Consider the following 22,476-nt stretch of genomic DNA (forward strand, 5'->3'; position numbering starts at 1 on the left):
TTTTATAGGGTAAGACGATATCGTTAATATCGATATAGTTTTTGTTGCATTAAAATAACGTTATAGAGGTGCCAGGTCATCTTTTTCTCATCTCACTGAGAGAAAGAGAGAGAGAATGAGAGAGAGAGAAAGAGAGAGGGAGAGAAAGGGAGAGAGAGAGAGGGAGAAAGAGAGAGAGAGAGAGGGAGAGAAAGAGAGCGAGAGAGAAAGAAAGAGAGAAAGAAAGAGAGGGAGAGAGAAAGAGAGGGAGAAAGAGAGTGGGAAAGAGAGAGAAAGAGAGAGAGGGAGAAAGAGAGCGAGAGAGAGAGAGCGAGAGAGAGAAAGAGAGAGGGAGAAAGAGAGCGAGAGAAAGAGAGCGAGAGAGAAAGAAAGAGAGAGAGGGAAAGAGAAAGAAAGAGAGAGAGGGAGAGAGAGAGAGGGAAAGAGAGAGAAAGAAGAAGAGAGAGAGAGGGAGAGGGAGAGGGAGAGGGAAAGAGAGAGAGGGAACGAGAGAGAAAGAGAGAGAGAGGGAGAGAGATAATATCGTTAATATGGATATAGTTTATGTTGCATTAAAATAACGTTACAGAGGTGCCAGGTCACCTTTTTCTCACCTCACTGAGATGACTGACTGTCTGTCCCTCTTCACCCTGCTCCTCCTCTCTCTCTCTTTTATTGTATTTAAGGAACATTTTTATTTTATAATATTACTTTTTAAATTCACAAACAGGTAGTTTATTTTATATGTGTTTTCACTGTTAATAAAATACATATCGATATATATCGAGTATCACAATTCAGCTAATCAATATCAAGATATGAGTTTTGGTCCATATCACCCAGCCCTACTACAGACGCATTATATATTTAAAAAGAAGGGGGAAAAGCATGCTTGAGTGCAGCACACACGCCAGCTCTCTCTCTTCCCTCGTCTCAGCTCTGCAGTTGGCTGTAAAAAAAAAAAAAAAAAAAAAGGGCCTGCTGACGTTTCAGCCTTATTTATGCAAATCCCATTTTGCAGTTCAGTCACAATGGAGTATTGCTCCCTCTTCCTCGCTCTCGAGCTCCCCTATTCGCTCTCTGTCTGCTCGGCCTCCATCTCAAATTTTTCCTTATTCCTTTTATATGTTTAAGGTGATAATATTAACCACATTATCCTCTTCTTGGTGAAACAATAAAAACAATGCATTGCCATCAGAAGGCAAGCATTCTGTGTGCAGCAGATGGATATATCAAACACAGACACACCGTACATGTGCCTGATATGCCTTCTAATTACACTTTATGAAGCCTCAGGTCAAAACTTTACAAACAACATTATATGTAAAAACTGAATGCTTAGTCCAGATAGAAAGGTCCAACATTTCCAAAACATTTCTTTGAAAAGAGTGGACTCCAAACTTAAATGCAAACAGAACAACTTGTGTTGAAGAGTGGCCGTTTATATCTCCTTTGCAATAGTTTGAATAGGCTACCTGCTCTTTCATGAGTTTCACACATAAGCCAACCTCAGTAGCCGCTTTCACATCTGCACTCCGAATAATATCTAGATATTTACAGGAGGACTTCTCCAGAGATTCTCCCGACCTAGTCATTCACATATGCTCCTCACAGCTGGAGACTATCCCTGTCAGAGGGGAGGGGGGGGAGAATATTTGTCTTTATATCAATGCTATGTGTAATCCAATGGAATGACAACATCCACAAAAGAGAGGAGAACAACATACTGACGAACAGAAAACAGAATGCAGCCGTTTAATTAGAGCGCGGAGATCGTAGAGGTCGCGTGTAGACACTTTAGACAGTCACTGTATAAACGTCATTCTCTTTCTATTGGCTCAAATTGAAAATCTCCGGAGTACATGCTGCCGCGTCCAGACATCAGCTCACTCAGATATTCTGCAGATAAAATACTAGCGGTCTGGAGGAGAAACTCCGGGTAAAGTCCGCACGAAAAATGCGTCTGTTTGCGTTCACACACAGCCTACAGAACCTCCGGGTAGACTAATCTCCAGAGTTTTTCAGGAGATTTCCGTATGTGTGAAAAGGGTTTGAGTGACACTGCCACTGGTGAGAAAGTCATTGTCTGATTTATAGCCGTGAATCATTTCTGACTGAGATAAATTTATCAAAATAAACAAATAATGATCCATCCAGATCATCAAAAAATTGATTTTCTGAAATTAAAATCAATGTGTGTTTAAAAATAATGTACTGGTCGACACCATTCATTCATAGTGTTTTTGTTGTATAAGAGGATCAGGCTATACTCCAATGTGAAAATTAGAATACTTAAAGTCAGCAGATGAACAAAAAGCTGCCTCATATTGTAAATGTTTCAGAGAAATCGACTTTCTTTAAAAGAAGCCAGTGTGTATGATCCTGCCTGGCGCTGCGTCTGAGAAACAAGCATGAAGGATACGTGTCAGTCTGTCAAAGAAGAAAAACTCGCCCTCAGCCTGGACGGGAACACGTGAGCAGATCAGAGATAACGCTCAGTCAGCAGAGCACGTTAAAGACGTACACGCTCTGCTGGAATAAAGAGAGCGCACACATAATAAGTTACATTCCATACATGAAGTATTTTTTGCCTTCCTTTAAGAGGAGCAGGTTAACCCTCCTCTGGATAAATGATAAGTGGAAACACTGGTGTGATATATGACATGCTTGCAGGCTAATATGCATGTGAAGGAACTAGTTGTAGTTAGGTAAGATTGTGACATTTGTTCCCCTACTCGACACCCCACCACCCAAAACAAATAAACTGTCTAATAAAAAACGACACCTGTACGCCCTAGCGGTTGAGGTGGCCTCCTTAAAAGCACCAAAATCAACATGCCACACCCTGCAGATACCGCTCATGACTCAGGCTTGGTACGTATACAGAATGTGAGGAATGCTGAGTGTCACTAAACATAGACGCCGCCGTGACGCCACTGATGCAACGTCTGACATGCAGTGCATCTCTACCACGACAGGAACGAGAGCGCTCAGGCAGGAACGACACACACAAGTTTCACTGTCTACTTAAACTGAGGTGAACAAATCTTTATGAAGAACCTTAAAGGGATACTTCACCTGTTGAAACATGACTCTGTATTGACATCGGGTCATATATGTAGAAATGTGAAATACATTTTGAAGTTGGTGCCTTCTTGGCCGAGAAAAGACAGAAAGTGTGTTTTTGGCTCATGTGGATGAAAGACACCAAATCCCAGAATGCACAGCACCACAGGCCACTCCCACTAAGGTCCTCTAGTTCAGAATCAGAAATACTTTATGAATCCCAGAGGGAAATTCCATCGTTACAGTTTCTCCAAAATATACAATATAGCAGGAGAAATATAGTAATACATTAAACATACATACATAAATACATACATACATAAAACATTTACAGACATATTTACTTCATAAGACCGTTTCCTCAACTGATTCAGAGATTTCTTCCAGAATTAATCTTGTAAATTCCTGTCAGAAAACAGACTCTATGTCTGTGTCCATAGGCAAACAGTGAGAGCACCGGCACTACCAGTCCGCCCCAGCTCGAGCCGGCCCCGGCTCCTCGTCCTCACCAGCGGCCAGCGTCGGCCCCGGCGGTCACTGGAAGCTCCTTTTCAGACTCAGAAATACAAAGATTTCACATCTCAGGGGAAAATGAGGGCGGGATGCACGACCATTCAAAAATACTACCAGGTTTCTAATGATACAAAGATTAATGTAAATGGGTGAAGTATCCCTTTAAACTTTTCCTCATTCTTCACAGCTGCCGTAGTACAAAAGCTAAAACATCTCCACAGACGTTTTCTCCTCTGCTCACCTGAGTGTGTTAAAGTCCTTCCCCCTCAAACACTGCTGTAATTCTTCTTACAACCATCATCAGCCCATCCCCTCGCCGTGTCCTATCCTCTGGTCGGCAGACGATGCCCCTCCACCCCTGGGGGGGCAACATGTGTGTAATGTCACATTTGGTCATATCATGTCAGAGTGACATGAGCCGCTCCGTGTCCATCACAATGATGGAAGCAGCAATCAGAGCAGGAGGATGGGGTTAAGGGTGTGATACAGATATACCCATAGGATGGGGGGAGGGGAGGGGGGGGGGGGGGGGTTTATTACACAAGTCGCCCTCTTCACAGAGAGAGAGCGGGTGGATGTCCGTGTCTCACACACACACAAACACGCTCACAGCTGACTCACTAGTGACACATCTGCTGGCGTAGTCTGGGCACCTTGCCATGTGTGGCGGCCCAGCTCCGGCAGCAGGACTGGCACTCGAGCAGTCCAGCCTGCTGTGAACTCCGTCGTACACACACACACACACACACTTCACCCTGCATCTCCGTCGATCTGCTTCTCTCTGTGTCTCTGCATCTCGTGCTAAGTGGGTGTGTCTTGCTCACACACCCACATACTCACCTTTCTACTCTGTATGAGACAAAGAGACTGAGTAACTGGCAACAATGGGCCGTGACACGGCATGGGGAGTGCCAGTGTCTAACGCTTACATAAGTGCACAACATAAGAGTTTAACTTTGGCAAGAAAAACGCAAAACTGAACGGTAAGATTCATCGAAACTTTTGGACAAATTGTAAAAACACACTCAAAAAATATTTCTACGACACGACTAGTTAAAAGTTACACTGTTTTTATATAAGCCAAACTCTCAGTCCTATGCACACTATCATTAGAGGTGTGCGACAAATGTATATTTCATCTCCCTTTCCACCGCTAGAAGACGAGGTGCAAATCATTTTAGTAAAATTAAAAACAATGAGGGAAACCAAATCTAATGCGTGAAGAGAAACAACTTAGCAATGAGCACAAACTTAAGGCACATTAAATCCTGCTATCTCTGCCTTAAAGGCTTTATATGCGATTTTTTGATCCAGCAGATGTCGCCCTTGAGCACCAGCACGAAACCAAAACAACTCGCGCTGCATTGTTGTGTTAGCATGCTAATGCTAGCAATCTTTATTATGCTCGTATCTTCACACTGCATGTAAATTTACCTGAAATGAGCGTGATCTAGGAACGCAGTTAAGCAGTGAGTACAGTATGTTATTCTTCTTTTCTCTAGTCCCTCAATTAAACAACTTTTATACACGAGGGGAGGAGTCAGCCGGCCGTCCGGGCGATGTAAACAAACTGAAGATAGGACTCTGAAAACATCACGGACAGTGGGACTCGGGTGTTACACCCATTGTAGACAGTCTTTTATTTCTTTTGGCTAAGAAAGCTAAAAGAGTTGACTGTATCAACCTTTCTTTCCACATAGCTGTTGGTCTGTGCAACAGTCTGATAAATATCACACTATATATATATATCCCTATTTCAGAGGATATACTTGATTTATACATTTAAGTGTGAAAAATCACATAGAAAGACTTTAATGTTTGAGCTTTGACACCAAAAACTTTGGCAATTTGATAGTTTGACTTGCAAAAGTAAGCACACTGAGCCATGAACATGATAGCTTCTGACAGAAGACATCTGTATATTAAAGTCCATCAACAGCAGAGGTCTTCACAGGTTCATTCAGGTGGGCGAAGAATTAAAGTATGACGGATCCAGGTTGGGAAAAAAAAATCAATGGCAATGTGGCTAATACACAAATGGATTCTAGTAAATGTGCAGTCCACTAGCTCTGATTAGAAGATGTAATAAACTGCAGAGGCTGAATGAGAGGCAACATGCAGCACAACCAATCATCTGTCTGTGTTCTCTTTTGGGGTCTGTCCAGCTCAACTGCACTCCTTATCCAGACTTCACTATCCCACTGTTTTAAAAGAGGTCATTTATTCAGGATGAATTTTAGCTAAGGTTAATTTATGCACATTAAATCAATTTGGGATTTCCAAACTAAAGGATCAAAAAGTTTGAAGCCTTGAACACGACTTCTAGCAGGGGTGCACTGCCTATTTTGTGGAGAGAAATAAAGCTTTACATTTAGCATATTGTGCTACAATCCCTGAACAACTGAAACCACCAGTAACACAACCAGTAATTATTAAAAAGCACCACTAGTTTAAATACATACACACAAATCATACAACCAAATTATAAAGTCCGGTAGGTTTCTCTCATCGGAGGCTCAAATACAAAGCGGAACAGAAACTGTGCTGCCCTCTGCACAGACCCCATCTTTCCTCCCTTCTCTTGACCATGCTCTCTGGTCCGTGACTCCCTCCCTCCATCCCGACAGTCGCTCCCACACTCGGGCCACATTCCTCCCCTCGCTCATGCTGGGAGGACGTCTCCCTGTGGCTAAAAGCATTGTGGGAAATCCCAACGGCCAGGCCCTCCAGAGGCCATACAGACCATTGTGGTGAAGTAGAGAGAGCAGGCCTGCCCTCCTTACTGACTGGTGGAAGGCTCTTCTTGCATGCAACTTGCAAACATTTTGCACAGTTGCCACAAGTAAAAGAAACTTAACCCTTGATTTTCCTTAAAGTCTCACAACAAACAGGGATTTACATTTTAAAATGTGCTCTAAATATATATATTTTTTTACAATTTTTCACTCCCAAATCAGCATGCAACAGTAACAAAGTGACATCTCAACCTGTCAGACCATGTGACACGGTTCAAACATCTACTGACCTGGCTGGCACAACAACAAACAAGCAGAAACATGTTTTCACTTAAAGCCGAACACAATACATGTGCCTTCCACTGCTCCGCTTTCTTACTAACAAAATTAGCACTGTGCAGAGAATACGAGCCAGATTGGGTCCCTGTGTTACCCCAGTTTGCCCTCGTGTGTCATTGCCATGGAATTTTAAACACACTGGCTAAGATCTGCCCAATTAAAAACACAGGCACAGAGCGATATATGTGCACATAGTCATGCCATTGCACATAGAAATACCCAACATGCTGCAGCACTTAAGTATCCTCATAATGTCTGAGATCCACTGAAGACTGTGCTACAAGTTTGTGGCATCATCTGTTCCCATGAGTCCTGGCTTTCTTACTGGTGTACTTTTCTGTCTTGGCCTCCGTTCTGCTAAAAGCACGAGTGGTCTTCAACAAGACTATGTCTACTCTGGCATTACTCATATTGTAATAAAAGAAAGAATTTATTTCCTCCGCCGTCTGAGATCTTTTGGGGCGAGTCGACAGATTCTTGTTTTGTTCATTACCTCTGTGATTCTAAGCGTCCTTCAGTCCTGTAACACCTCATGGTATATGTGTCTGTCCCCCACTCTGAAGTCTAAACTGCTCCAGCAGTTAAACATCTGCTCTAAGGTTGTAGGCCATTCAATCAATCAATCAATCAATTTTTATTTGTATAGCGTCAACTCATAACAAGTGTTATCTTGAGACACTTTACAAAAAGCAGGTAAACTACCTTACTCTTTGTCTGTTAATATTACAAAAAGCAGGTAAAAGACCTTACTCATTCTTATGTTACAAAAAGCAGGTAAAAAGACCTTACTTATTGCTATGTTACAAAGATCCGGCCTATCCATCATGAGCACTTTAGCAAAGCAGCAAAAGTTACAGTGGTAAGAAAAAAAAGAAAAAAATGTCAATGCAAAGACTCTGTGAATCGGCCTACAACAAAAGCATGTTGAGGCTGGCTGACTGCATCGCTTCTGACCCTGACCACGCTCTCAACACAGAGCATGAACTATGACCATCAAACCGGAGATACAGGGTCCCACGTTTTAAGAACCTGAGATCCTCAGGCAGGAACCTCCTTACTGTTCACACCTCAAACTTGAAAACTAAAAAGAGATCGAGCATTTGTAGCTCGGGCTCCTCGGCTGTGGAGCGACCTGCCTGAGGATGTCAGACGAGCTACATCAGTATCTTCTTTTAAAAACACACTGTTATCGTAAAGGCCTTCTTATAATCCTTGTTTCATCCAGGATGTTTTTATTTGTTTTACTGTTAACTTCAGCCAATCTCTGGCTCGGTTGTTTCTCTTTTCTTTGTTAATTGGATGATTGCTGCACTGTTGTTTTATTTTTCATGCTTTTAATAGGATTTCATTGTTGTTTATTTGACTGTTGGGATTTTTTCTTTTTTCTATAAAGCACTTTGTGACGTTGGTTTTGATAACTGCTTTATAAATAAACTTTATTATTATTATTATAAGAAGGTCAAACTGAAACACTCTTTTGTTCACCAATCAATCCTAAAATTGAATGTGGAGCTGAATCCTCGATCAAAGCATGTTTAGAGCCTCTGGGTATTTGTTTGGCGTTTGAGTGCTGTGTCAAATGTTTGTATCTTTGTTTCCTGTCTTAATTGTTGTGCCGCAAATGGAGCCGATGTGACGCAAGACAAATTTCAGACTACGCCTGACATTTAAGTATTTCCTATCTATATTGAAAGCATGCAGTGTATTAGCCAATGGAAAGCAGGTAAAGTGGCTTTAGATGTAATCTGCCAATTAATCCTGAAAGAAGAGACACAATGAACTTCCCCCCTTCCACTTATCAGCTTTTATTTTCAGAAGAGGAGATGATGTCGTTACACACTCTCTTAATTGTCACACCTCTTTTTTTCTTTGTTGCCATTATGGCCCCCAGAAGCAAAATAAGTTTAGTGGTGTATGTTGAAGGAGGAAATAATAATTAGTATTTCATCTCATTTAAATGTTGTTTAAATAAATTATATGAGAAGAACAAAGAAATAAATGTACTCCCTATGTTGTGAGCAAAGCATCCACTTAAAACTTTAGGAAAAACTAACATGTAGGATGAATATGACGTTTGAGATGTGGCTCTATTGAGAATGTCACAACCACACAAAAAAAGACCACAGCTGTTTGGAAACATGATAGGTTCATGGCAGTAAAAAGAACATTCATCCAGAACTGCAAACACAGAAAGAGGGACACCTGTTGATTTTTTTTTCTACCCAAGAGACTCAAGATGCATCCCTGGTGTGTGATACACAGCGGAGGTTAGCATTACCTTCAAATTAATATCATACTCTATTGAGAGGTCGCTGCTGATTAAATATACTGTGTCTTATAGTGTGATATTTATCACACTGTTGCACAGACCAACAGCTATGTGGAAAGAAAGGTTGATACAGTCCTCTTTTAGCTTTCTTAGCCAAAAGAAATATGAGACTGTCTACAATGGGTGTAACACCCGAGTCCCGCTGTCTGTGATGTTTTCAGAGTTTTCAGAGTCCTATCTTCAGTTTGTTTACATCGTCGGGACGGCCGGCTGACTCCTCCCCTCGTGTATAAAAGTTGTTTAATTGAGGGACTAGAGAAAAGAAGAATAACATACTGTACTCACTGCTTAACTGTGTTTCTAGATCACGCTCATTTCAGGTAAATTTACATGCAGTGTGAAGATACGAGCATAATAAAGATCGCTAGCATTAGCATGCTAACACAACAATGCAGCGCGAGTTGTTTTGGTTTCATGCTGGTGCTCAAGGGCGACACCTGCTGGATCAAAAAAATCACATAAAGACTTTAACTATCCAGAAGCAAAGACACTAAAGCTGGTGGTTAGAACCAAGTGAAAGTGATCTCATTTTGTTTTTGAAAAGGGAGTTTACATTCATTCAACAGCTTGTATTAGCCTATTCATTTATTATTCCAAAATAGTTTGTATTCATTCTGTGTACATGTTTACTTGTTTTAAACACACATTGTATGCTTAGTTGTTTTTTTGTATTTATTTTAAGGAACTAAACCAAAGATCATACCACAATCTCCATTTTATTCACACTAACAGTTTAGTCAAAGAACACATGATAATTGAGACTTGTTGCTGCATGCATAGTTAAATTAATCTAAAAGAGCCAACAGCGTGCCCCGTGCACAGTCTATACCTCCTCCAGTGCACACGGTTGCAGGAACATACCATAAAAAAAATAAATCAAAACCTAGTCTGTGCCAACCGGGGGAAGCTACAGGCGAAACACGCTCACAATAAAACACGATTAAGTTTGAGTCACAAACAGGCTCTGTGAGTCAAGTCACATGCACCATGCTTTATAGTAAATTAAAAACAAACAGGGCACTAACAGTCATCTTTTCTTCTACCCATGTGGACTAACACTTTATAGACCTCCACAGACGTCAGCATCTTTGGAATAACTGAACTCTCTTTCTAATAGTCTTTGCATGCTACATGTTAGCGCTAATTGTTATCAGGTGTGCAGAAACTAAAAGGTTGTTAACCTCTTTTCAAGTAGAAAAAGTGGCATCAGCAGTTATCTCATCAGCAGTGAAGACAGATAAGCCATGGAAGATGTGTATCAGGAGAAAAACATGTATAATTGTTTTTAATCTTTGGAGATGTGATGGCCCAAATCACATCCTAAAACATTTTCAGCCTGACTCCTAAGGACAGATCAGAACTATTTCTTAGTGCCATCATCGTCCAGGGAATTTAATGACATGTGATAACCAGAACATAAACATCTGCAGATTAGCATCGTGTCATTTGTCTGCATTAAACGACTCTAACTAGTGACAGCAGTCAATCTTTTAGCAGGACAGGACCTTCGCCTGGCTGGCAGCTTTAAGCACGGTTAAGACGAGTTGACTGCAGGTCGCTGCCGCCTCCAGGTTCCACCTGAGGGCGGCTTTGTTGGAGAGGACCCCCTCCCCTTCGGTCAGTAGGGGCAGCCTGTCTGAGCAATAACTGTCAATCACAGCAGAGGAAACCATGAAAGCAGAATTATAGGTGCATTCTGACTCAGCCAGACACATCCCCCTGTGGATCATGAACGGGCAACAATCCCACCACATATGAGACTGAGACCTCCTACGCACACACACACAAAAACACATTCATATTTAGACCTGAAAGTGTCTGGAAAGAGAGAGACTGTGCTGTATGAACTGACAACAAGAGGTTAGTTTATAAAAAATATAATCTGCAATGCCTTGTGGCCGATATTCTTTATCTGTATTATGTTTCGAAGAGATGACTTTTCCATATTTGTTATTTTAATGAATGAAGAAAACAAGTGATGATGTAGTTCTTGTACTTGCTGAAAATGCTGTTTGGAATGAAATACTGTTACATTGTTTAATAAATACTGTTAACTAATGTTTAAACAGGAATTTAACACTAGTTTTGTTTTGAATAATTGTGTTGTTGTTATATCTAATATCACAGTTCCAGCCATCATCTATCCACATGTGTGTTTTCTATTATTTTAACTCTGGATATTTATTTTAATTTTATTTTAAATTTAGCTATTGTTGGTGTTAAAATCTCTCAGATCTTTAGAGCTTTGCCTTCAACAAGCACAAATAACAGTCTTTCTGAATTTCTCGACTGTCCCACTGAATGAAACTGATTCACTGTTTACTTATTAATGAGACTGACTCTGTAAGATTTTGTGGATAACTGTGCGGTCACAACATCTCACTGACCGAATGGACGAACCAGGACGATCAATTTAGCACAGAAAAGAACAAACGGGACGGGAAGTCAGACACCGATACAACATTAAAACATCCGGTTTATTTTCAGAATAAAAGTCTCCGTTTTGACGGTTCAGAAAAACGACCGTTTGTGTGTTTGTTTATGTGTTTATAAGGTTTGCGTTGAGTTTTATACCACGAACATCGTATTATCTCGTGCTGTCGCGAGTGAATCTGTAACATTACCGCGGAAATTGCACCGGTAACTATGGACGTAGGTTACTACTCGTCCTGATTGGTCAGCTGTCAGAAAAGGCGCTTGACGTCACCCAGCGCTTTTCTGAAAAGTTGAAATAATTCAACTGAAAAAGGCGTCGGGCGCAGCGCTTTTTAAAAAAGGCGTTTTCCTTTTTCCATAGGCTTGTATGTAAAAAAGGCGCTGGCAGTTGAAAAAAGAAGTCAAGTGTGAACACGGCCTAAAAGCTCATGAATGTACATCCCTGCCAAGTTTCATGGAGCTGAAGAAAAACATCCATCGATAGAATTTGTGTTTTTTTTTGTGTATTTTAATGTTCTCTGTAGATTATCGGAGTAGAGTTTGACTGTGCAGGATGATTTAAAGTTTAAGTTTTCTGTACATTACAAGAATAAATCAACGTTACTCTAATCTTTGAAAATGGTTTAATCTTAAAAGTGTAGACCAATTATGTCTAAAAATCTCAATAGTATTTTTTCCCAGCTCTCTGGGGGGGAAAGGGCATAATTACTGTACTGTGGATGTCTGACTATAAAAGGAGTCATTTAGCAGCAAATCCTTAATTAACTGGAAGTATAAATATAACACCGTTTTCACACATGCATGAAACTCCTGAAATGTTCAGGGAGACTTGAGTCGATCATATCGTTGAAAACTCTTGCTAAAATTTGCCATTTCCCTAGAAACCTTTTCACTTCATGCCCTGCCCCCCCTGAAACCCCCTCCCCCTCGTTTTGACAGTGAAAATCTCCAATGTGAGGGTCATTTGTGCGGGACGTTTTCAGGTGGCAGACTGTCTTGAAATTGTCTGTAAATCTAAAAGAGTGTGAAAAGGCTTAAGTCAGAAAACGGGGAAACATGTTGCATTTTCTGAGTAATTTAAAATACTGAGTTGAGTTTACAGAGCGGGAGAGACAATGAGTGGAAGTGTAAAAAAAAAAAAAGAGAGAGAGACGATAAATAAAGAGGCCTCAGAGTGAAGTAAACCTGAAACTATAGAAAAACAGACACGTTTGGGTCCAACCAAGTGTATGAACTGTGGAGGGGAGCTTCAAGCTTCCCACTACAAAGACTACGAGACGACAACCCCCCTCCCCCCTCATGTCATCTCCGGGTGTCATAGACAACACACGCCTTTGCGAGTTTTAATTAGAAAAACCCATGAAGCAAACAAATGCACGGAAACATGAGAGGCCAATACAGCAGAGGAGAAAATAAATCCTTTTCCACTTCACATCAATATCCATTCCCCCCGCATCCTTCACCTCGCTGTGGTTTTTTTGGTTAACACACTCCGGATTAGATAGCAGATAAATAAACACTAGTGTTCTCAGGATGAGTTCTAGGATCGAGTCCTCAACATGTGCAGATCAGAATATAAGAACCAAACCATCGTCCAAAGCAGAGCAGCCTTGAGGTTCCTTTTCAAGCTGCTGAGCCTGAACATCAGAGAGGATGCAAAGGGGGGAAACCCAAGGCCAAACTCGTCAGCCTGCACCAGTCGGCACATCCATAGAGAAATGTCAATCAGAGCTATCCAGTGATGACACCAAGTTAAGCTTTGGGTGTTTGCTTCCTTTGCGCCATAATTTAACCAAAAACACTTCCAGGTATGAATTTTAAAAAGGGAACATTATTATTATTATTATTATTATAAGTCAGGAAATGTTTGAAATGTTTAAAGCCTGGCTCACTCTGCAAGATAATCGGGCCGAGTTGAGCTCTGATTCTTCCTTCCCGACAATCTCAGGGTCTCTCCCGACTCAAGGCTGCTCGGACCCGATTCTCTGTTCAGATTATCTTGTAGTGTGAGCGGTACAAAGATCCAATCTTAACGTCCCCGATCTGCCCGGCGATCGTCGGGGACGCCCCGATTTATTTCAAACATGTTTTAATATTTAGAATTTAAAAATCTTGATGTTTACGTCATGAAAGGGTCCGGCAGAAGTTGTGTGTGACTACAATATAACAACGAGAGACAAGGGAGGACTGTAGTCATGGCGACCAGCGGCAGGCGTTTTTTTTTTTTAGGTTTCTGTACAGATCATCAGTGCAGCACTTTTCTGAAACTTGTCTCCATATATCTACGATTGTATCAACTTTTCTATATCCTACAACAACTTCCACTTCCTTCTCTTTCATCAACTGCCGTCCTTTGTTTTTTTCAAATGAAACTTTATTAACAATTGTCAACGCTCCGTCCCGATTTCACTCGTACAGTGTGAGCTCTCCGGCCGTGCCGACAATCGGGTCTTACAGTGTGAGCACGTCAATCTCAAGGTCTGGTAGAGCGTCGTAAACGATTCAGTCGTACAGTGTGACCTGACATGCCACCCCGACTTTTAGACAATCGGGGAAAATCGCACAGTGTGAGACTTCAGCAATCGAGCAGATCTCGTTGTTTATCCTTTAAATGTAGTCTGATGTACGGTGAAAACAACAAAGCTATCTTTGATGATTAACTATGATCTGGATTCAGAAAATATCTACTTTAAGAACTGATTCACTTTTAGCTACAACAAAGAAAACTCTGAAGGTTTCTCAAAAGTTTTACCAAAATTTAATTTAGATATGGGACATTTATTAATCATATTTTCAGATTTTTGCATCTATGAAACTGACTCAAGGATACTTAGTCTGGTTACACACCAGACGATTTTAGACAACTGCCCACCTCAATGATCAGGGGGGGCGTGGCCTGATGGTAGGCTTTGTCCAAATTATCCTCCCGGTTGAGTCAACAGGATTATTTTACTGCTCCTGATCGAGTCGGAGCCTCCCAAATCTCAAATTGAAAATCACAAACATGTTCGATATTTGAGATTCTAGATGAGACTGCCAATAGCCAATGAGAGCGAGCAGGCCGGGAAGCATCACCAACCGGATGTTGCATACTTTCACAGCTCACAAACATGGCAGAGAACATAAACACAAATCTGCACTGAGACCAAGTGGAATATTAATAAAGGAGATCGTCTTGAATTATGAAAACAATACCAGTGTCTTTCTAACTTCTCATGTAAGACAAACCACAATAGATCAAGAGAGAGCAGAATATCTGTTTTTCTGCACAAGTCACGTTTGATTCTTACTCGTATCATGTCAAAGTTTAAAATTCTAGTTATTTGACAACTTTAGTTTTAAGTGCCATCACTGCCTAAAGTTACAAATTACATATTTTTTTAACTGAGTACGCATACAAGTTGGACACATTTCTCATCCTAACAGCATGCCCTGAACTATGACACACTTGGTAATTCATCTGTCCGAGTGCTCAGTCCAAATGTTGTTAAAAAAATCGGTGTCACTGAAGACAAAAGAAAACATCACCACGATAACCACTCAATTAGATGCAACTATCTTCTGAAATGGAAATGTTGTCGGGTCAGAACAGACCCAAAGGAATGCTGCTTGTATTCTACAACATGTAACAGGAAATGACAGGAACATCCTATTCATGTTAAACTAGATCTGACATGCATGCATGTATGCAGGGACATTTTAAATCTTTTTCTGGCCTGCTAAATAGTTTGGCAGTGTGGGAATTGAAAAGTAGCCTGGGAGTTATTATAGACACAGCACTTATGTATCGTCATAGCTTACAGTGGTTAACAATGACATATTTGACCCATCTCTCACATAACTGCATTTTACTTATCATGTTACTTCAGCATCTTTTTGCACTATTCACCACTGCACTGTTTCATATTTAGTCATGTAAATATTAGTCTTTTTTTATTATGTTTATTGTTGTACCTGTACATAAGAGAGCACAGTTCACCAAAGTTAAATTCCTTGTGTGTGTAAGCATACCTGGACAATAAATCTGATTCTGATAAATCTGGACAGAAAGCAGTGTGCCATGAATGTGTTTTTTTTTTTTTTTTTTTTAAGAACAGAGAAAATGTTTGTATGAAAGAAACAGGGTGTGATAATAATGTGTGTGAAAAGAGTTAGCTTAAGTGTTGAGCTGGGTTACCTCAGAAGCCCCCCTGCCCTTTCAGCAGGGCCTCATGTGGAGAACCAGGTCTCGGGGTCCCCTGGGCACTGATGTCTGCACTCCACTTCTTGACTCCTCCCAGTCAGCCACGGAGGCTGTTGAAGGAAACGGGCCCACTCACGACACCCTACAGCCACAAGTCATTCACACCTGGAACAGAGAGAGAGACGCTTGCTCATCGGTTGACACACAAAAAAAAAAAAAACAAGCAAAATCGGCAAGGAAAAGCACTCAGTCGCTCATGTTAACAAGAAGACCCACGTGTAGCAAAGACATAACCGGTGCAAAGCTTAGGTCATTAGGGACTTCAGGAACAGTGTCTTCTAGCCTTTTTTAACCCAGACACTCATTTATACTTCAGTTATCGACGGGTGTACACATGAGGGACTACGAGGCGGTGCATGATATCACTTGAAAACATTACTAGTCGTGTTTAAAACGAGAAATAGATCATTACCCGATAATGTACAGAAGTTGTTTGTGTTTACATCTAATGAGGAGGATCATAGATAGACAGAGATTTAATTTTAAAAAGTCCATTTGCACGCACTGCATTAAAACAAATGTGCAATTCAGTAAATGGAGTTAAATTATGGAATTTCTCTCGATAATCATTTTAAAATGATGCTCAACTGTCGTTCAATTTAAAATAATGTATAAAGAAAAGTTTCTGAATGTTTTGAGTTCATCTAACTGATTGTTTTTTATATTGTTGATCTATTTTTTTGTTTTGTGAAAGAAATAGAAAACAACAGGTTATCCATCTTATTCTGTTAAACAGTTTCTTGTGTTATTAGGAAAATGGGGCAGGTATTATAAGTTTTCTTCTTCCTGCTCCTGTTTGCTCATGAACAGTGTTTCAGGATTATGAGAAAATATTTTTTGTTGTTGTGTATTATTAAGTATTAGTATCAGCAAATAAATCAAATATGAAATGATACTCTATCGGGAGATTTGTTTCCACTTGCATCTAAAATGACGTCCTCCAAAAATATGAATTCTGGGAGCCACTTTTGTAAACTTCTTAAATGCAAATAAGAGTTTGTTTGTGTAGGTTCTCAGTCATCCAGGTTGTGGTCAATTTGAAGCTTGATCAAGTTTTTGACCATCGTTGTCAATACTAAGCTGCCTTAAGACTTTGCAATAGATGGGGAGCTCATAGACATCATTGTTGCCTAGCAATTGAGGAGACCAGAGTCCTGTGATAGGAAGGTTTACACTTTAATCTAAGCAACTAGCAGACATGTTGACCCCCTACATGCTAAGTTGAAAAGTGTCCCTGGATAACAGAATCAGATGAAGGAGTAAACTGCAACAAAGCACAACATGTTTTTTCTTTATGATGATAAGGAATAACACTTAGCATGAAGTCAATTTGATATAAACTAATTTAAATTGAATTATTGACAAAATGGATAATAAATTACTTAGGGATACTTGCTTTAAGAATGATAAAAAGTTAAGACTTCATTTACTTGGGGGGGGGGGGGGTACATTTCCAGGTATCTCAGGTCGTTTAAAGAGCTTTTTTTCTAACTCTATGGGTCTCAGACTTTTTACGTCACAATGAGGCCCAGACTAGAGTTCACAAACTGCTACAAAAGTAAAAACGGTGAAAACATTATTTCATGTTTAGCTCTCTGGACTTGCTTAAGGCAACACAGCAGCACAATGCCACACACAAGTTACAGGCTACTCGCGAACGGGCCAACTCGAGGAAGTCGTCCTAAAAATACACAACGACATCCACCAAAGCTAAAAACTCTGCAAATAAACGTAAAGCAGTAAAGACTAAGACTCCCCCCCCCCCCCCTCCCCTCCCCAACCCTGAAATCTCAGCGCCTCACTGGACTACTCTTGGCGGACAAAGTAATTCCATGGCGCTTGAAAACTCCAGGAACTTTTTTTTTTCTTTTTCCTAAAAGAAGTTGTTCCTGTTTCGCCAGAGGAACTGTGTGTGTGTGTGTGTGTGTGTGTGTGTATGGGGGGGGGGGGAAGGGAGGACTTCAGCACTTGCATTCATGGAGCGTCGGCCAGCGCAAACAAAGTCTTTTCCCGAAGAGGGAGGCAGTGGACGGCGGCAGGAGAGCAGAGAACAACGGGCACAAACATACAAATATTAAAAAACACACACACACACACACACTTAAAGATTCATTTAAGGGGGTTTTCTCGATTAGACAAAAGAATGCAGTCCCGCTTCCTTTTTTGGGGCAAACGTTTGCAACAATGTAACAATTAAATCGCTCAGCAGATGAGAGGGCTGGCCGACACAATCACCGGCCGAGGCCTGTAACATTGTAACGCGTTTATAAATCATATCACACATTTTAATAAAGGTAATACAATACCAGCGGTGTAGTAGACCTACTCCTGAAGAATGCAGAACATGCATGCTGCATTGTATCCGTTTTTCATTTTCACCGAGCCCGGGCGGTCCTCCAGTATAATGGGGTAAAAACCAATATTTCTCCGCGGGTTTTACACCATGCTGAAAACATCGTGAATAATCCGCTTTTTGGTGCGCTGGGAGAAAAAAAAAAAAGGGCATTCACGCTTTGAAAAGAGGGTGCTCGCTGTCTGCCAGGCCAGACACGACGTGGTGTAAGCTAGCCAGCCCTTCAGGGGGGGGACAGAGGCAGAGAGAAGAACGGATACCGGAGTGAGATGTCCCCGGGAGGAGGACCCGCATGTGCCCGTTGCCAGGAGGCGAGCTACGGGTAGCGACACTTTCCAACCTGGATATGGAGAGAAAAAAAAAAGGGAAGCACTCACCTGGAATGTTAGCTTAACTCCCGCTTTTCCTCGAATGACGTATTCATAGCGCACGCTTATCAAATCACAACATTTTCACGGTAACATTATAAAATAGAAATGTGTCTCCCCCCCTTTTTCGCCCGAGCTTTCCAGTGGTCCTACTCCATTATATCCCAGTCAAGATTTCCTGTCGTCTCTCTCCCCCCCACCCCCCTCCGTTCCAGGCGAGATGGTTTCGCCCGAATTCTAAGTAGCAGTTCTAGGTCAGGTCTGTGTGCCAGTGAGAATATAACTGTCCGACAGAGAAGAAACTCCACCGTCCACCTCACGTAACACTCACAAACACGATGTAATTTCATAAGGAGGTCAAATGCACTTAAACTCACCTTTAAACTGTTTAACTTCACATTTAGTGGGATTATAACATCGTGTTTTGGTTTGCAACTTCCTCTGGTGAAAGTAGGCTACTTGGTAGTAGGTTATCATCAGTAGGCATTAGTTCAACCTTTAAAGCTTCATCGGACCGACAAAGATATTATAAATTAAATAATTTGTAGATTTAAATAAAGTTGTCCATTATACATAATTCTTTACATGTTTACATATTCTTTTTTTATCCTACTACAATTTTAAATATTTTCCTCCTATGTATTTATTTTAATATCGTATTGCTTTTATGTGTCGTATTTTATTTTATTTTATTTTTATAGATATTTTTAATTCTTATTGGTGTGCATTAGTCTTTCAATGGTTTTATAAACTACTTTATGTCAATAACTTTTCTGCTCTCTTGTTAAGCACTTTGAACTGCAATGTAATTTGTCTGAAAGGTGCTGTATAAATAAAGTTTGATTGATTGATTGATAACAACCTAAACAGAGATATCTATCGACTGTTTCTGCAGCATTGGAAGATGTCACATCTAGCATGACGACTTTGTAATGGGTAGGCTATCTTCTGATGAAAAACAACAAACTTTCAATCTCAAGAAAATCATTTATATCCTACATATAAATAATTGAAATGAAGTTGCAAGTAGCCTTTTTTATATATATAATAATTTATTTTGCATTTTCCAATAAAAATAATACACACATCTGCACCTTTAAGAAAAAGCTAAAGACCCAGCTCTTTCATGAATACCTACTAACTTAATGATGATGGTCTCCATATTATTGATGATGATGATGGTAATGACGATGGTTTTTGTTTGATAACGACGACTTATAAGATGGTTTCTATACTGATTAGAGCTCTCAAGAACTGCCCTCAATGTTGTGCTTTGCCTCTGGTCACTTCCTGTCAGCACCTGTGTGTCCAATCAGACTCAAAGCTGATCGTTTGCTCTTACTGACGTTGTTCCCTTTTTTCTAGATCCTTGCTTGTGTTGTTCTTACTCTCTGATGTACGTCTCTTTGGATAAAAGAGTCTGCTAAGTGAATTGTAGAATTGTAGACATCACAAATCAACAGTCTATAACAGTTAGCCTATAGCAAGTAGCATTTTTCTTACTGTCACTGCTATAGTAAGACATCAATACAATTATAAATATTTTTTGTCAAGATATAAACATATCAGTCCAATGGCAGGCATATTCAAATTCCTGGTGTTTTTCTAAATCCTTACTTCACTACATCTTCAATTTTATAGGCGTAAAGGAGAACTTCCTTTTAATAAAGTATTTTCTAAGATGATGATGTCATACTGATGCTGAAGAATTGTGTAGCCTTTATTTTTTTTTTTAGACTTGACAAAGTCTCAAAGAGCCTCAGAAGATGCTGGTCAATTTTCCAGAGACTTGATCTTTCCCCTTGTGACACTGAGCTTGATCTCATGTTTAAAATAACTTCCCCATGAAGACACTTACAAACATTAGTGCTCCTGACTTCATGGTCAACAAGTAAGGTTATCTCTCATGTAAACGCTGGGTTCATATCCCCAAAACAATTATATTTTACAAGTTTGATAGTAATGATGCGAAAACAATAAAAAAATCTGCAAGCCTGTGTTTTATCTGCTGTGTTAGATTTGTCTCATCTCTCTTCACTTCTGAAAGATTTCAGTCCATTCCTGATGAAGGGCAGGCCAATCCAAAATGTTTTTTCTAATATCGGGCAGGTTTAAACACCATTGAGGCATTTTTGTAAACAAACAAGATGGCTGCTGATGATGTTCAAAGTTCTTCATCTGCAACTGCATCAGTATGTTGGTGTTAGTTCTCATTATGTACACACTGTAAGAGTTGGTGACTGTACTGAGTCAAATCAAATGTCTCTGTTTTATGTTTACAATGCACAGGATGGGGCGCTGGTGGTGCAGTGGTTAGAGCGCGCGCCCCATGTATGGAGGCTGTAGTCTTCAAAGCGGGCGGCCCAGGTTCAAATCCCACCTGTGGCTCCGATCCTGGATGTCATTCCCCTCTCTCTCTCTCTCTCTCTCTCTGATTTCCAACTCTATCCACTGTCCTATCTCTACAATAAAGGCACAAAAAGCCCAAAAATAAATCTAAAAAAAAAAAATACAATGTGTAGGAAGCGATCAGATTTAGTTGTTGGAATGCCACGACATCAAACCATATCTAAAATGGCACGCTGGGACACCAATCCTAAACTAAGGTGGATGCAATGCATAAGTACAAACGCCTAATGGTGACAGAACTGTGTTATGGTGCTGTTGGATAATCACAATATGCAACAGGCTATTGATAAATCCTTTGAAAATTTGAGAAACACCTGGAAGGTTTCAGACTTATTTGGTTTAACAACTAACGTCTTACAAATCCAAGCTTGCAAAATCTAATAAACAAAAAAGGAAATTCATTAAAAATGACAAATAAAGAAATAAGAAGAAAGATGTGTAGTGCAGAGAAGTTAAATAAATCTGTTTCACAAATAAAGATTTTCAGGATGAAGACATATGAACATGTACAAGTATTAAAAAAACTTTCCTCTCTTTAAATTAATATACATATTTATATTTAGCCTATATATAAGTATATATATATATATATATATATATATATATATATATATATAGATATATATATATATAGATATACTTATATATACATATATATAGTGTGTTTGTACAAGTAAGAGGATTTAGAAGGATTGCTTTTAAATTGGAAATGTTATGATAACTTGTCCGTCCAGTCTATCAGGGTTGTTATTTATGACGCACAGGGATAATCCATTGAAAGAAAATAACAGACTATCAATTGATTTTCTAAATGTATCACACACACATCCCCGCTTACTTTAACTCAAGCAATACAGTCTTAAAAGTCTTTCCCCTTTGCAAAGACGTTGTTGTAATTAGAATATTGACAGATGCTGCTTAATAATACAATTATGTTCATGCTGCAACACACATACACAGTTGCAGACTATCACAAGCCTCGGAGGAAGAGTGAAACATTAAGGACATGCAATATGAGAGCGGTCCTTCTCAATATTTAATTAAGTTACATTTTAAATCTAACCCAAATGTATAATCATGACGACTGGGGATTGAATGAATTGGTGTTTAAGTGCATGTGTTATTAGCTGGCCTGATTCTGTGTGTGTGTGTATGTGTTTGTGTGTGTGTGTGCGCGTGTGTGTGTGTGCGTGCGTGTGTGTGTGTGTGTGTGTGTGCGCGCGTGTGTGTGTGTGCGTGCGTGTGCGTGTGTGTGTGTGCGTGTGTGTGTGTGTGTGTGTGTGTGTGTGTGTGTGTGTGTGTGTGTGTGTGCGTGCGTGTGTGTGTGTGTGCGTGTGCGTGTGTGTGTGTGTGTGTGTTTCGCTGTGAGACCTGATTTGGAGTAAAGTGAGGAGGATTTTGCAAACTGCTCGTTCTTATTCAAGATGCTGTTAGAGAGCAACAGCTTGGTTTTTAAATGTACAAGGACAGATTTTTTATGTGCATTCAATGTCTTGATTTCTTAAGAGGAGTTTGAGTCACTCCTTTGAGAAAGCAACAGAGCTTCACCGGCCCACAATCTCAAAAACGGTCCCATTCTGACAGCAGATTTGGAACTTTTGACACAGAAAAATCGGTTACATTTGGACTCTGTTAACCAAAGAAAGCACAACTTGACACATCTGAATTGTTTGTCTTCTCTTGCCAGAAATCATAATGACTTAGAA

General features: G+C 40.2%; 1 protein-coding gene across 2 annotated transcripts in view; it reads right to left on the minus strand.

Moving 5' to 3' along the window:
* The window catches only part of bcl9 (BCL9 transcription coactivator), a 36,675-nt gene extending 18,144 nt beyond the window's left edge, over nt 1-18,531 (minus strand). Inside the window, exons 1-2 of one of the 2 annotated variants that reach the window (XM_061053455.1) lie at nt 18,371-18,531; nt 15,575-15,745 (exon numbers count right to left, since the gene is read on the minus strand). The gene's annotated coding sequence lies outside the window, so the exon portion shown is untranslated. Of the gene's footprint in view, nt 1-15,574; nt 15,746-17,946; nt 18,307-18,370 lie in introns of those variants that run through there. The other variant, XM_061053456.1, reaches the window with a different exon arrangement.
* Nucleotides 18,532-22,476: the final 3,945 nt, after the last annotated feature.

This window comes from Labrus mixtus, chromosome 13 (assembly GCF_963584025.1).
Source record: "Labrus mixtus chromosome 13, fLabMix1.1, whole genome shotgun sequence".
NCBI classification, from domain to species: Eukaryota; Metazoa; Chordata; class Actinopteri; order Labriformes; family Labridae; genus Labrus; species Labrus mixtus.